General features: G+C 40.2%; 1 pseudogene; it reads left to right on the top strand.

Annotated features, from left to right (window-relative positions):
* Window positions 1-5,040: 5,040 nt before the first annotated feature.
* LOC111548242 lies at window positions 5,041-5,857 on the top strand (annotated as a pseudogene).
* The last annotated feature ends 11,679 nt before the right edge of the window (window positions 5,858-17,536 follow it).

Here is a 17,536-nt window from a genome sequence, read left to right as displayed (position 1 = left end):
TCCCCTGAGCCTCTTGACACCATTATCTGTTGCTTCCTCTGGGTCTTTGTTCCATTAATCACTTCTCATCCCTTTGTATTTTCAACTTCGTACTCTTTATTGGATTCCTTTCCCCCTCAGACATAGTTCTCTTCTCTGCTCATTGTCCTGGTCTAGCCTCTGAAGAGTCAAGAGTAGCTGTCATTTAACTATTGTATAACATTGTGTCAATTTTTTTTCTTAGATGAGCCACCATTCTGGAAAAGAAAGATAAAAATATCTACCTTATTGTGAGGATTCATCACATTAAAGGCTCAATATATGACCAAAGATAGTACTGTTTTGTTTGTTAGATTATGAAGGCAAAGATGAGTTCCCAAGCATAAGTTCCTAAGCAAAAGGGATCGATGTTGAGTTCACCTCTCTCTTGTGTACAGATGCTAAATATTACTCCCCTATAGCCCAATTCCTCTATCAAAGTTATGGGAGCAAACAGTCAGGGAGCACCTCCTGATTTAGTCTTACCATGCTGAGGCTGCTGATACCTGGGGCATGACAAACATTTAATTATCTATTGCTGTATTATAACCAACCCTAATATCTTAGTGGCTTAAAATGATAATATAATTCCATCATCTCTAACAGTTTCTGTGGGTCAGGAATTTGGGAGTGGCTTGGCTGGGTGCTTCCAGCTGTGGGTCTCTTATGAGGTTACAGTTAGATATTAGTCCTCTGAAGGCTCAACTAGAGCTGCAGGTTCTTCTTCCTCATGGTTGATGAGTTGGTGTTGGTTTTTGGTAGAAGATCTCACAGTTCCTATTCACAGGAAAATCCAGAAAAAGTGACTTTCAGGGAGTGAAAATCTCAAGAACCAAGACCATGAGGTGGAAATGACCTTAGTGAGTTTGCGGAACAGAAACATGGCCACTCTCTTTAAGCACGTCTATCTCTCTTCTTCATGAATGAACTCCCATTGCCTTCAGGGAAATGGTTTCATTCATACCTCAGCTCCTTCCTCAGTGCCTAACACACAGCTTTGTCATGGTGCCACATGTTCCCTTAGATGAAAATTCTTCTTCAGGCTCATCTTGTATATTTCTCGCCCAAGTGCTAGAGTCAGTCATTTCTCCAAGAAAGCCTGTTTCTTTTACTAGCGAATTTTATTAGAAATCAAGTTCTGGACACTAGATATTCCTATTGCTACAGGGGTGTCATTGCTTCTAGACTCTCTCAGCTGACAGAACAAAGAAATACATATGTGTATGTTAACTCACATCCCCAGGGAAAGTAACTTTATTAACTAGTATATGATGCTTATGTGCAGTCCTTTTTGCCTTTAGTCTTAGAGACCCCGTTCATTTCCCAAGTTAGTCAGGTCAGCTCTTATCCTCTCAACTCCTTTCAGTGTGATTACTTCTCACATCTGTAACCCAGTAAGAGTCTTTTGTCATGGTCTGCCTTCTATCCTGGGACTCCCTGACCTCCTAAACAATTTTTAAAATGTGCATAACTACTTTGCATACTTTGGGCTATAAAGTTCTATGGGTTTTCATAATGCATAATGTCATGTATTCACCATGACAGTGTCATACAGTATAGTCTTACCATCCCCTAAATTTCCTTCATTTCACCCTCCATCCTCCCTCCAAGTTCCTGGAAACCCCTGGTCCTTTGACTGCTCTATAGCCTTTGCCTTTTCCAAATCACATATAATTGGATTCATACATTACGTAGCCTTTCATACTAACTTTCACTTGGATAAGAGCTAGAAGAATTCCTTGGAATACCAGGCAGAGCCTCTTGTCCTCTTCCCTTACTATCCCCCAAAGAGACAGTCTGTCTCTGTGTGGTAAACTGCCTGGAGCTGGGGAAGGGGTGACACAGACACTCCTGTGGTTACCACAACTGGGACTATGCTGGGTCAGACATGAAGCCAGCTCAGCACCGGGTCTCACTCAAGGCCTTTGGTGCCCATGGCCTTGCTGCTGCTGACGTTTACTCAAGGCCCAAAGGCTTTTCAGTCGGCAAATGGCAAATCCAGCCAGGCTTGTGTCCTTTCCTTTAGGGCAGTGAGCTCCCCTCTGCCCCAGGGCAGATTCAGAAATGCCACTTGGGAACCAAGGTGTGGAGCTGGGAATCTACTTGGTGCTGTGCTCTACTGCAGCTAAGCTGGCACCCAAGCCACAAGACAAACTCCTTCACACTCTTTCCTCTCCTTTCCTTATGCAAAAGGAGGATCTCCCCATGGCCAACACTGTTCCAGGGCCATAGCAAGTAGTGCCTGGCTACTGCTGATGTTCACTCAAAGCTCAAGTGCCCTTCAGTCAGCTTGTGGTGAATGCTGCCAGGCCTGGATCTCTCCCTTCATGGCAGTGGGCTCCCCTCTGGCCCAGGGTGGGACTAGAAATGCTATCCAGAATACAAGGCCTGGAATCGGGGGCCCCAGGAGCCTGCTTGGTACTCCACCCCACTGTGGCCGAGCTGGTGCCCAAGCTGCAAGACAAAGTCCCCTTTAGTCTTCCCCCTTTTTTCCTCAAGCAGAAGGAGTCCCTCCCCATGGCCACCACAGCTGGAATGTGCCGGGTCATACCTGAGGCCAGTACAGCCCCGGGTCTCATGCAAGGCCTGCGGCAAGTACTGCCTGGGTACCCCTGATGTTTATTCAAGGCCCAAGGGCTCTTAACTCAGCAGGTAATTAATCTTGTCAGGACTGAGTCCTTCTCTTTAAGGCAGTGGATTCTCTTCTGGCCCAAGGTGTGTTTAGAAATGTCATCCAGGAGCTAGGTCCTAGAATGGGGGCCTGGGGACTTTGCTTGGTGCTCTGTTCTACTGTAGTTGAGCTGGTATCCAAGTTGCAAGACAAAGTCCCCTTTACTCTCTCCTCTTCTTGCCTCATGCAGAAAGAAGTCTGTCTCAGAGCTGCACTGCCTGAGGTTGGAGGAGTGATGTGAGCACTGCCTTGGCTGCCTCAGCTGGTGTCTCCCTAGGTCACATGACCCCCAAGTCCACTGGCTCTGAGCCCAGCACAGCACCAGGACTTAGCCAGGAATTGCAGTCCTTGTGGTCTAGACTGCCTTTTGAGCTTATTTAGGACACCAGAGTGCTTTAGCCTGTGGTGGTGGAGCTAGGTGGAACTCAGGTTCTCACTGTTGAGATGGATGATTTGCCTCTGGCTAGGGGTGGTCTAAATGCTCCCTTCATGGGTGCCATCTGAATTCCACCTCATGTCGCTTTCTGCTGTGACAGGGCAGCACTGAGTTCCAATGCAAAGTCTTACAATCACTGCGCCCCCTTTCCCCCAAGCACACTGATTCTCTGCATCATGCGGCTGCTGCCAGGGGATGAGAGAGGAGTGGTGTTGGTAATTCAAGGCTGTCTTTCCCACCCTCTTCAGTGCCTCTTTCCTTGACATGATGTTAAAACCAAGTACTGTGATCACTCACTTGATTTTTGGTTCTTATGAAACTAGTTTCTTGCATGGTTAGTTGTTCAATTTGGTGTTCCTCTGAATGGGCGGGGTGGGAGGGGAACAATTGTTAGAGGGTTCTATTCAGCCATCTTGCTCCATCTCCTCTCATTGTTAATTAGTGTAGATTTCATCTGCTTCCAGGAAAATGAGTGGGGCTGGGCCTTGCGTGTTTGGGAACCAGGATTGGTGTACAAAAGATCCCAGAGACAAAAAGCTTTAACTTGGAGTATTGCTTGTCTTCAGTGATGGGGAACTCCTGCTCCCTGGAGGTCAAATTTTCTTTTTTTTTTTCCTGAGACGGAGTTTCGCTCTTGTCGCCTAGGCTGTGGAGTGCAATGGCACGATCTCGGCTCACCGCAACCTCTGCCTCCCGGTTCAAGTGATTCTCCTGCCTCAGCCCCCCAAATAGCTGGGATTACAGGTGCCCACCACCATGTCTGGTTAATTTTTGTATTTTTAGTAGAGACAGAGTTTGTCATTGTTGGCCAGGCTGGTTTTGAACTCCTGATCGCAGGTGATCCACCCACCTTGGCCTCCCAAAGTGCTGGGATTATAGGCGTGAGCCACTGTGCCTGGCGAGTTCAAGTTTTAATTCACAGGATGTTCAAAGCAGTTGGGTAAGTGTTTTCTTTTCTGAATAGAATTTCATTTTTCATCCTTTTCTTTGGAAGTTAAGGGGTTGCTATGCAATTTACAGATGGACCAAAAATCTATGTTTCTTCTGTTGTTTGATTGTGAGACTTATTTATTTATTTATTTTGGTAGGTGACCAGATTTTTTTTATTACTCACATCAGTCTCCCCAGCATTTGGGGATCAGAGTTTTACTTGGTGGGTGGGGGGAAACCAGTGAGCCGGGAGTGCTGATTGGTCGTCAGGTCAGAGATGAAGTCACAGGGAGTGAAAGATGTCTTCTTGTGCTGAGTCAGTTCCTGGGCGCAGGAGGTGTAGGGGGATGGGGAGTGGGGCGGGGTGGGCACAGCAGTGAGACTTTTTCCTGTGTGTGAGCCCATGCAAACTGAGAAAGAGGGAGTGGAGAATCCAAGAGGTTTCTCTAATCCTACCAACATGTCCATTTTTCTGATGCTTTCTGATGCTGCCTAAATAGATGACAGTTGCAGAAGCCATGTGACCCTTGAATGTTGGTGTGGATGTGATATGACTGAGGAGAGAAAGAGGTTTCCTTTAAAAGGCATCTCTACATTAGATAGGTGAGCCTGTTTGTGGAGGTTATTGGAAAGGGTATAAAGGTTTTATTAACTTTCAGGGAAAAAAATTTTAAATCAAACCCAAATTCCAAGTGCCTTAAATTTGTTAGCACTTCAATAAAAAAACTCTCCAGCCTGGGGGAAGGTGGCAAGTGTTTGAGGAGCTGAGCCATCAATTCCCTCTCAAAACAAAAACAAAAACAAAAACAAAAACAAAAAGAAAACCCCCAAAATTAGCCGGGCGTCGTGGCGAAGCCCCTGTAGTCTCAGCTACTAGGGAGGCTGAGGCAGGAGAATGGTGTGTACCTGCGTGGCGGAGCTTGCAGTGAGCCGAGATGGCGCCACTGCACTCCAGCCTGGGCAACAAAGCGAGACTCTGTCTCAAAATAAATAAATAAATAAATAAATAATAATTCTCAAGCAAGATTTGGAATGTATAGCTTTAGTAACCAAGCGTTCAGAAACTAGCCAAATAGACATTCTTCCTTGCTGTCAGCAATGGAATAGATGAGTTGGGTAGCAGTAAAGAGGAGTATATGAAAATATTGGACCATTCACAGGCTTCTTGTAACAAACCTTCCATGAATAAAACTACATTATGGAACTCTTTTCAGATATCAAGTGGAATTAGTTGTAAGGATATTGATTTTAGCATATTTGCATTTGGCATGAAACTCTTCTGGAGGAGGGTGGTTCCCTAAGTGTTAAAATTTCCAGTAGTTTAGAATCCAGTTTAAACTGGAGCCAAAAAGTCCTGTGGGCAGTGGCATTTTTCTAGGAGATGTTATGGGAGATGGACAGACTACTCCAGAATCAGACTTCAATTTATAGGTTGTTTGCAGTAGATATGAGGCTCTAAAGAAATCTCTTTCCAAGAAAAAGGAAGAATCTTACCTGCTAATCTTGAAACACTTGAAAGACACAAACCAGAATTGAGCCTACTCCCCAAAATGTGCAAACAGATGATATGCTTAACTATTTGGACACTAATGATTTGCACGTTGAATATACAAAACCACCTTTACACATGGCTCTTGGTGAAAGAAAAGTCTCTTTCACCACTAATTAAGTTTCCTCCAGTGGAACAAAGATTGACCACAATACCATGTAGTTTTGGAGAACTTCTATCTAATTCAAACGAAGAAGACATCTTGAGTAAGATCTGTGATGCAACAGAATCTCCGTCGGACTTGACAAGATGAAGCAATACGGAGTTAATATACCTATGATGTACTTAGACTGAAGCTATGCCACAGGATAGAAACTGACTTATAAGTTAAATACATGTTGGAAGTATAACACTCTTCTTCAAGGTCTAAAAAATTCTAAAGGCCTTTTAGCGTCCTGTAGTATTTTTAGGTAAGGAAAGTATGTTGAATTATTTCTCTTTGTAGGGATGTGGGGTTGAAATGTGAAGTATTTGGAAAGCAAATGTCAAGCAATGGGAAGCCATTTTGATTTCTTGAGTACACTTACAAGCATTAAGTAAATGACAAAAGTAGTAGTTTAATTTATTATAATTTCAGTTAATTAACATAAGAATGTGTAGTTTTTTTGTACCTTCACTAAGTGGTTAGTATAGTAGCCACTGAAGTTACTGATCTTTCATTTTAAAGAAATATACTTTTATTGTTTTTTGTTTCTGTGTTTTTTTGAGACAGAGTCTTGCCCTGTTGCCTAGGCTGGAGTGCAGCGGTGCGATCTCAGCTCACTGCAGCCCCTGCCTCCGGGGTTCAAGCGATGCTCATGCCTCAGCCACTCAAGTAGCTGGGACTACAGGCGCACGTCACCATGCCCGTCCAATTTTTGTGTTTTCAGTAGAGACGGGGTTTTACCATGTTGGCCAGGCTGGTCTCGGACTCCTGGTCTCAAGTGATCCAACTGCCTCGGCCTCCCAAAGTGCTGGAATTACAGGCATGACTCACCACACTTGACCTTTTATTCTTTCTTTATGGGACATTCTGTATTAACCAGGAAAAGTGAGAAAGGTCTTGGCATGTGTAGTCAAGATGACAGATTGTAAGACTAGGAAAGCTCTAAACAGGCTGGATGATTATTCAAGTAGATTGATTTTGAGAAATGATGTTTGGTGGAATAAAGTGCATGTGATGATAAGTGAAGACTGGGGCAGAATGATTTTAGAAAAGAAAAAAGATGGAACTGTCATCTTTTCCTTTTAAGAAGGAACTTAAAAGGAACTGTCGAACTACAAATCCATTCAGTGGGTGGTATAACGTTTATATTGAGTCTAATTTAGTCTAATATTTAGTCTTATATTTAAACTAAATATAAATCCTAGTTTTATATTTTAACAAAAATATAAATCAAAAATTTCATTAGTCTGTTTAAAAATATATTGTATGTATACACATATGTACATATCAAGATCTATTGAAGCTAATGAAAACAATAAATTTGAACTAAATAGAGGGGAAAAGATTGATAGATCAGAGAAAAGAAAGTTAAACTTAAGATATGTACTGTGTTCTCAATATGAAGTAGCAAATACTTCTTTGTTTTCTGTATACTATGTACAGGTAGGCAATATTTTCCCCTTGAGAAATTGTGTTTTTTCATATCTCAAAAGAACTTTGACTCTCATTATGCACTTAACTTTAAATGCATTTTATAATGTAGACAATTATAAAAAGAATAATGATTCCCTTGCTTCTGGAGTAGCTAAAATTTCTAATGATCCTTCTTTTAACATCTACAGTGTTGATTATAAGGTACTAAAACTTCAGTTATTCACCCAGGCTAGATGGTGACCTTCTCTTGATCTTGTGTACCTATGCTCCTGTGTTCAACTGGCAGTGCTCATAGATATTCCCCTTGTCCAGCATCAGGACTCAAATTTAGACCTTCAGAGAGTGACAGGCATCTCTTGCATGCAGACCAGGTTTGGCCTTCACAGGTAGCTGTTCTTTTGCACCAAATATTTGCTCTTACTTTGCTTATGTAATCTCTGGCATGACACACATACAGAAAGGAAGACAGCATTTTAGTAATAATAAGCCTTGATTAGTATGCTTTAGAGTTTTTCAGAATTACTCAACAATATTGTAAAAGATATTTTACTTTATGGTATTCAGGTAAAGAAAGCAGCTCATACTTCCATTTGGAGGCCTATGTAACTATTTAGATAGGTTTTTACATGTGTGAAATGTGGTCTAGATAAATGTATTTCAATGATTCTGTGCACGTTGTTAGGAAGGGCAGAACCATGCTCACATGTAAATATGTATGCAATGACTGTCTGCAGAAGGACTTGTATAATACCCTGCCTCTTGACAGTATTTGGGCCACACTGTACAAAACAATGCCTTCACAGCCTTCACTGTGAAATATTAATGGTTAAAACTCTGCCGCCTCTTCAGGGACCAATCACTGGAGAAGAAGAATTGTGTTAATCTTGAGCTAGATTATTGCAAGGCACTCAGGAAGTGTGCTGATGCTTCTTCACAAGAAGCCCTCTAATTGATCCAGAAGGGCAAGTCATTGAATACGCTTGGCAATGGATTTCATATCAAGTTTAGTCAGTGGAGATTTGCTCAAACTTGTCTGGAAAGGGCCCTACCAAGCACTAACTTCAAACATGGTGTCCAGCCCTGAGATATCTGCCTCCCACTGTAAGGAAATGTGTTCCTCACCTATTTAATAACATCTTGTTCTTAATTTGTGTTCTACTTTTAGGCACAGGGATAAATGACCCACTTCTTAACAATGTCTTAAAATTACCTGAACAGCTGAAGACCCACTCTGCCGTTGATCTCGCCCCTAAAATACCAGAGTTTTCAAATAACTTCTACACTGCTATAATGAATTCCACATTGAAACAATTACTGAAAATTTCCAATGAGACAGCATTCAACTTTGTTTCTGGTTGATCTTGCTTTGGACTTCACTGGTTTGTTCCTAAAAATTACATTATCGTTCTTCATCTTCTTCCCATAAATACACAACCTATTTCTGCCAATAATGTGTTCATTTTCCCATCAGGAAATAAGTCCTTATATGGGACATATCTCACAACATGGGAAGTTTGAGAAAAAATGTAAATTTTTTCCTTTCCTTCAAAGAAGAAGTTAATAGAGCTGACAAGAAGCAAAATCTTGTGGTTTGATAGTTGCTATAATTTTCCACAGAACTTTACAGACTGGCCATTGAACCTCAATTGTAAGGTAAAGAGTGTTCACTTTAAAAGATTAAGACTGAAATGGTAAGATTGTGTCTAAGTATTTTTGCTGTGCTTTTGAGTATGAGAGCCCAAATATACAACATCAAGAAATCCACTCAACTATCTTATTTATATGTAAAAGACCTAAATGTTTTAAAATGCTTGCTCACATACCACATGGCACCAAGGGAGAAATTCCCAGGACTTTCTCTTGGGACAACATACATAACATTTGAATAGAGTGACACTGGTTTAACCTTGCAGGATTGGTGCTTCCCTGTTTCATCACCATGGTAGGAAAATACAGAGGTACCTGCCTTTTGTATAGTTGCCGGTATTCCTGGCTTGTGAGGTTGTCAACAACAGCATTATATTAATCCTCATAATCATACCCTGGATTGCACTAAAAATGTCATACTTGCAGAATATAATGCCATATTGTTTCTGGTGAAACTTACAACTTTAAGAAGGGTGCTTTGAACTCCCCCAATTATCCTGTGGAACTGACGGCAGCTGTACATGAAGGTTGTGAGTTCCCCTGCCATATTCTGTAGGCTCAGCATTGGTGAATCCATTGCCAACCAGCAAGATTCTACAATGTAGTTCAGCCAAAAGAGTTTGGCCAAACACCTAGAAGAGTGAGGCATCTCAGGAATGTATACCACAGCCCTGTTTCAGAGGACTTCTTTTACCTCTTCTCAGTTCCCTGGCTATTCCTTCCTCTTTCTGCTCCACTTTTGCCATTCTTGATCACCTTGTTCTTTTCCATTGTCTTTGGGCCTTGAGCACATTTCTCTGAAAAGTTCGAAGCTTTGTCTTCTTCTCCTTCGTCTTTTTTCTTTCCTTAGAGAGAGGGTCTCCTTTCATTGCCCAGGCTGGACTGGCACAATCGTAGCTCACTGTAGCCTTGGACTCCTGGGCTCGAGCAATCCTCCCATCTTAGCCTCCCAAGTACCTGGGACTACAGGTGTGTGCCACTATGCCTGGCTAATTTTTAATTTTTTTGTAAAGATGGAGTCTTGCCAGATTGCCCAGGCCAGTCTCAAACTTCTGGACTTAAGCAATCCTCCCACCTCTAACAAAGTGCTAAGATTACAGGTGTGAGTCACCACACCTGGCCTAAAACCTTATTTTGACCTTCTGAATGGCTGAAACATTCTTGCAGGAGATGTGTCTTGGGTCAGGTTCTCTGAAAGCAGATTGGGAGAGATTTTCATGTAGGAGATTTATACAACATCTGTAAGGAAATGAAGAAGCAGGATTGGGCAAAGGGAGAAGTTAAATTAGAATGCAGTTGGCTGGGCGTGGTGACTCACACATGTAATCCCAGCACTTTGGGAGGCCGAGGCGGGCAGATCACGAGGTCAGGAGATCAAGACCATCCTGGCCAACATGGTGAAACCCTGTCTCTACTAAAAATACAAAAATTAGCTGGGCATGGTGGTGCGTGCCTGTAATCCTAGCTACTTGGGAGGCTGAGGCACGAGAGTAGATTGAATCAGGGAGTCGGAGGTTGCAGTGAGCCGAGATTGCGCCACTGCACTCCAGCCTGAGCAACAAGAGCAAAACTGTCTCAAAAAAGAAAAAAAAATTTAACACTTTTTCACTTCTGTTTTCTTGCCTTTGAAATATACAGTATTGTAATGGTGCTGGAAGAAACCATTCAAATTTAGCAGTGACATTTATAGAATGCTGCATCATTTGCAACCTTTACTAATGAAAATTAAAAGTTCTTACATGGATATTAAGGAGTAATGCATACTGGAAAAAGAAATCTGAAAAAAAAGGAACTAAACCATCTTCTACAAATTCAAGTCTAAGTAAAGTGCCACTGAGTGGCAACAGAGAGGGGCACTGTGAGTGTAAAACATGACATGCTCATATTTTCTTTATTGAAAACTCTCTTTTGTCTTTTTCTATATTGTGAGTTTTAAATTTGCATCTCCCTCCCCCTGTTAGTGATCATTGAGATTCCAGCACCTGTCCTTGAAACTATAAACCCTACTCACTGTTGGTGAAGTAAATTTCAACAAGGAGAAAATGTTGTTCCTCCTCCCATGCAGTTTGTGAGGAAAGCAGGTAATATTTAGGTTGATAAAACTATTCTCATGAAGATTCATGCTAACAAAGAAGTTTTGTAAAACACCCAGACTTCAAAGTTTGTTGCTCTGCCCTATGAAGTTAACTTTAACCTCCATGAGGTCTGTAATTCCACTTGGTTGTCCTATTTATTATGTTTGTCATATTTTCTCTTTTCTCAAAGATAAGAAGCCAGATGGCGATCACTGCATCTTCCAACTCCTCCCGTAAAAACAGAACAAACAAGTATGATGACCCCAGAGGTTTCTTATCTAAACCAATATTGGACACATTTAAATTAATAATAGGTATTAAGAAAATATTGATACATTATTATTTTATAAATATTTCTTCTGCTGTCCTCCATCCTACCCTGACTCTGTGAAGAAAATGTACTTTGTTCAAGACTTCAGATAAATCTGCATTCCCATCCTTGTTCTCAGGAGCTGCACGAGCTTGGGAAGGTTAACACCTCTCCTGGAACTTCCGTTTTTGTATTGATATCTGTACTTACTGCCCACATTGGGTTTAGAACAGAGCCTGACACAAAGTAGTTGCTTCTGTCATCTTCCCTCTCTTCTTGCTACCCTCAATTTTTATTCTCATCTCTGCTTTCTTCTTTGTTCCTATGGTGCTTAGCACAAGACTGAGTGCATAAGTGCTCCATAGCTCTTACACAACAGGAGGGAAGGACAATTTATTATTTTAAAGGATCTCTTAAAAAATCCCTTTTATTATTATTTGTGTCTTACACAAAAGGACAAATGTTTTTTTTTGGTGGGGGGGGGAGGGGATGGTAATGACATTCTTTTCTTAGCTTTATTGAGGTATAATTGACAAATAAAAATTTGTGTATTTAAGTTGTACAACTTTGTGTTTTGATATATGTATACATTATTAAGTGATCACCACAATCAAGCTAATTAACATATACATTACCTCACTTAGTTATTTTTTTCTTTCTTTTTTTTTTGTGGTGAGAACACTTAACCATCTACTACCAAATGTCAAGCATATAATACTAACCGTAATCACTATACTGCATATTATCTTCAGAACTTACTCACTTTGCGTAATTGAAACTTGGTACTCTGTGACAAATATCTCCCCATTTTCCCCATCCCCCACACTGGCAACTACCATTGTACGCTCTGCCTCTATGAGGCTGACAACACCATTTGTTGAAGAAAATACCCATTACCCAAGGGTATGGTTTGGCATCCTTGTTGAAGACTAGGTGACTGAATGTGTAAATTTGTTTCTAGAATTTCTATTCTGTTCCATCGTTCTGTCTGTTTTTATGTGAGTACCACGCTGTTTCATTTACTGTAGATTTGTAATATATTTTGAAATCAGGAAGTGTGATGGATTTTTTCTTTTTGGGGTCTTTTGTAGTTCCACATGAATTTTAGTGTTTTTTGTTTGTTTGTTTCTGTGAAAAATGGAATTGGAATTTTGATAAGGATTGCATTGAATCTCTAGATCACTTTGGGTAGTATGGACATTTTAACAATATTAATTCTTCCCATCCATGAGCGTGAGGTCTTTTCATTTACCTGTACCTTCTTTAATTTCCTTTGTCAATGTTTTATAATTTTCACTGTACAAGCCTTTCTCCTCTTTGATTAGGCTTATTATTAAGTATTTTATTTTTTTGTTGCCATTGTAAATATCATTGTTGTCTTAATTTCCTTTTCAGATTGTGCATAGAAATCCCACTGATTTTTGTATATTGATTTTTATCCTGCAATTTTACTGACTTAGTTTCTTAGTTCTAACAAGGTTTTCTTGTTGAGTCTTTATGGCTTACTACATATATAAACATGTCATCTGCAAACAGAGATAAATTTACTTCTTCATTTTAAATTCAGATGCCTTTTATTTCTTTGTCTTGTCTAATTGCTCTGATTAGGACTTCTAATACTGTATTGGGTAGAAATGGCAAGAGTGGGCCTCCTAGCCTTGTACCAGATCTTAGAGAAAAAAACTTTCAGTTTCTCCTCATTGATTATGTTAGTTTTTCAATTCATTGATTATGAATAATATAGGAATCTCTCAAGTGTGTTGGAATTCTGGTCTTCTTTTAGGATTCTGGTCTTGTGTAGGGTGGCCAGCAACTGAAGCCTGGTTTCAGGCAGCTTGATGAAGTTATCCTCATGTTCATTTCATGTTAGCATCTCTTCGTGGCTTTCTTCCAAGGGCTTTTTCAGTGTTGAGAGCCTTTCAGTGTTGAGGTCTTTTCATTGTTGAGATTCAGTATGGGCTTTATTGTGTTCAGTTCCTTCTATACCTATTTTTTTTTTAAGAGATGGTTGATATGATTTCAATCTTCTTAAATTTCTGAAGACTTGTTTTGTGACCTAGCATGTGATTTATTCTGGAGAATGTTCCAGGTGTACTTGAGAAGAATGTGTAGTCCTCTGCTATTGAATAGAAAGTTCTATGTCTGTTAGGTCCATTTAGTCTATAATATTGTTCAAGTCGGCTCTTTATTAATTTTTCTGTCTGTATATTCCATCCATTTTTGAAAGTGGAGTATTGAAGTCTCCTACTATTATTGTATTGTTGCCAGTTTATTCCTTCAGATCTGTCTACATTTGGTTTATGTAATTATGTGCTTTGATGTTGGGTAGGTTTATATTTATAAGTGTTATATCATTCTGTTGAATTAACCCTTTTATTATTATAAATGACTTTCTTTGTCCCTAGAGACCCTTTGATCATTATAATGACTTTCTTTGTCCCTAGAGATAGTTTTGACTTTAAGTCTATTTTGTCTGATATAAGTATAGCCACGCTTGCTTTCTTTTGGTTACCTTTTACATGGACTATTTTTTTTTCCATTGCTACACTTTCAGTCTATGTGTGCCCATAAATCTGAAGTAAGTCTCTTGTAGACAGCATATCATTGACTTCTTATTTTTAAACCCATTCATGTACTCTCCCTTTTTGATTGGGAAGTTCAATTCATTTACTTTAAAGTAATTATTAATAAGTGAGGGCTTTAGATATTTTGTTACTCATTTTCTGAAAGGACAAATGATTTTCTCTTACTAGGAGAGAAAGCCCACTTTTGTTATGGATGCTGGCCAGTATCTCACTTTCCCATTCTAATGTCTAGATGGAATACATATTAAATGTTGTATCTCTGTTATGTTGACTTCAGATAAATTGCCTCTCTCTATATTTTACTGACCAAAACCCTACCATGCTTCAGAAGCTAATACAGTCAGAGTTCAGACTTGCTGCAAAAATTATTTTGCATCCTTCATAAATCAGCCACCTACTTCTCCTGGGACCTTGCAGCCACAGAGTTTCATATCCTGACCTTTGTCAACCTTTGGAACCTGCTTCATGGAACTCAAATAATATAGGACTCTCTCAAGTGTGCTGGAGTTCTGGTCTTTTTTTTAAGATTCTGGTCTTGTGTAGGGTGGCCAGCAACTGAAGCCTGGTTTCAGGCAGCTTGATGAAGTTATCCCCATGTCCATTTCATGTTAGCATCTCTTTGTGGCTTTCTGCCAAGGTGGATTTAAGAGGTTGCTGCTTTTGCAGTGATGGAAAAGTGGAAGACTTGGGAATGTGTCAGTCAAGGCTGGCACTAATACATTTGTCACTTAATATATTATTGCCTATTGTCTGTCAGCTTCAAATCCAACCATCTATGTTCTACTTTGCAATGCTGAGGCTAGCACTCTACAAACAGGGGTTCTCCTTTGCAGAATATTCCCTTAAGCTCTGCCAACAGGGAGTGCCAGAAGCACATTTCAAAGTTGGAAGGGGGAAGAACTCTTTCCTATTTACCTCCTAAGGGCTTCCTATTTATTTCCTGTTGCCAACAGCATCACTCATTCTTGCTTCTTCACTCCAGCGCTAGGAGGGCATTCCTCTAGCACAGTTGAATCCAGTTTGCAATTTTCCAACTCAGAGAGCCAGCGTCATGATGCCTCATAGAGGTACTAGTTCTAGCTGAGCAGAGCTCCTTCCTCAGAGATCTGAAATTTAGCTCTGCAGGTCTCTTCCTCCAAGCTTCTAATTTATTTTTAATGGTTCCAACCTTTTTTCTTGTTATTCCCGCTCTGGAATTGGTAGCTGATTCCTGCAGTTGCTACCTCTGTGATAACTGAGTGTCCTCTTTTTATTTTTTTAATTCATAAATGCCTACATAACAAATCTTTATATTAAAGTTAATATTAAATTTATTAACATTAACACTAATATTACACTTAAATGTTAAATAATCTCTGTTATGATAACTGATAAAACTCTGACTCATACAATATGCAATTAGATGAAGGGTTAGGGGCAAGAGATTGAGTCCCAGTTGAGGAGAGGAAGGGATCTCTGAGAGATTATGTTGGACACCAGCGATGAATTTTGTTGGACAGTGGGAAGGGAGCATGCAATTAGGGAGATATTTGGAAGATGGTTCAGGATAAATACTAGGTAAGGAGTTGTATTGGGGGAATTAGGATTGGTATGAGGTGGTCTGGAGAGGGGGTGAAATTTTAGGCCAAATGAATCTGGATATAGGGATTAGGCAGGGTGATGGGCTGAACTGGGGCTAGTGGTAGTAAAGTTAGGTTGTGGTTGACTTGGGGTTAAACATGGATAGACCTTGGGTAGAGCAGGGTTGGAGTTTGGAGTTAAGATTGAAACAGAGTTTAGGCTCAATTTGAACAAAAGTGTGAGTGATCAGAGCTTGGGATTGGTCTGTAGTTGTGTGGAACTTGAGTCTGTGTTAGGCTTAAGTGGAGCCATGTAATCAGGTAGGTCTGGGTCTATTAAAATTTATTCTGTTGCCTCCTCCAAATGAAAATATTCAGAAGCCTTTCTCCATAATTTCCCAAATTCCTTGGGTGAGAACTTCATAAGCACTGAATGGTTCAAATGTTAGAATTTGGAAGTTGGGTAGAGGAAGAAAAAGGGCTGGTATGTTCAGAGAAGGCACCTCTTGAAGCTGAGCATTTACACAAGGATACCCTGACAGTAGTTTCTCCCATCCCTCCACTATTTCAAAGGCAACACAATCATCTTTCTGTCCTTCTCGTCTCCCTCATCCAGACTCTCTTTTTTCTTCCGCTGCTCCTCAACTCTCTCTACATGTAGAAACTAATCACTGCCAGTGGTTTTCTTTTCATTTTAAAACATATCCCACCAACCAGTAGACTGTTTTGTGAAGAAGATGAAGATGGGGAAACTGAACCTCAGAAAGGAAAGTGACCTGACCAAGGCATTCAGTGGGTCACATACAATGGTGAAATTCAAAAGAATCTTCTTTTGACTATCAGACTGAGCAATGAGGAAATATTAGAAGTAAAAATAAATTGATGTTGGCGATACAAAGTATGGTGGTTCAGGCAATATGGAACTCAAAAAACCGTGGTAATAAGGAACTTAAAAAAGGTGCTGACATTTGCTTTGACTGATGCAGCCGTGTGTCTCTGTCTGGATGGAAAGAGTGAGAGAGAGAGAGAGACTACCTTCCTGCAACTATGTGTCAACATTTTGCCCATTGCTCTAGTGGATACTGAGAGAGTTTTGAGTATTTTGTAGTAGTCTTCCTACTCAGGGCAATTGGGAGAGGGCAGTCCCTTCAGATTGGGGTGGAATTAGATTAGGTTTGAGTTTCATCCTGAGGAGGGCTCCCTGCAGCTCTTACTTCTCCCTATTTTTGCGAGGCCTGCTGAGAAGGCATGCCAGGCAGCAGGGAGGAGTCCCCTGTCTGTTTGGATGTGGGATGGGACATACGGGGCACTGTGATTCAAATGCAGCAAGGACTGTAAAAGGTTTTGGTACTTTTCTGGGATCTACCAGGAGGCCAGCAGATGAAGCTACGGTTTTGGGTTTCTGTGGGAGGCCATATACTAGCCTGACACAAAACTTCAGAGAAGAAAAACAAATTTTGTTTTTTTGCTGCCATCCTGATCCAAAGAAAATAGAAGAAATAATTTTTAGTTTATTCAAATACTTATAAACAAGGGATGACTTTGAGCATTGTTTATATATTGGAATTATTTTTAGTTTATTTAGGTACTGAAGAATTTATTATGCCTAGCCCTTTGTAGAAGGATAAGCATGAAATGAGTGCTAATAAATAAATGTATTGTCAAGGGAGAGCATCACTGTGGAGGAATTTCAATAACGAAAATGCTGAGAACTTATGGTGACAGCTGTGGAGGAATTCACTTACTCCATTTCTTTTATGAAGATGGTTGCACTTGAAACTTTATATGTGTATATACCTGAGTCTTCTTGTGTGCACTGTATTGAAAGTTATATTGAAAACGTTGGTAAGTTTGAGTATGTAAAAATGTAAGAATTTCTCTCCATCAAAAGATACCCTAAAGAAAGTAAAAAGGTAAGCTACAAACTGTAAGGAACATAAGTGTTCTTTGACAGGCAAATAGATAAATAAATTGTGGTATATTCAAAGAATGAGCTACACATCAGGAAGAAGAAGTAAAATTCAGCTACACACAACATAGTTGAATTTTAATAATAATATATTATGGATTGTAAAAGACAAATCTTAGATGACTATGTATACCAAAGAAGACTTTAGTACCTCTGTTAAAAATAAAACTATTTTTTCCCACCCTCCCCAAAATAAACAATAACAATT

This window comes from Piliocolobus tephrosceles, chromosome 20, assembly GCF_002776525.5.
Source record: "Piliocolobus tephrosceles isolate RC106 chromosome 20, ASM277652v3, whole genome shotgun sequence".
NCBI lineage: Eukaryota > Metazoa > Chordata > Mammalia > Primates > Cercopithecidae > Piliocolobus > Piliocolobus tephrosceles.
The sequence above is the reverse complement of the archived record's forward strand: the minus strand, read 5'-3'. Positions and strand labels throughout refer to the sequence as shown.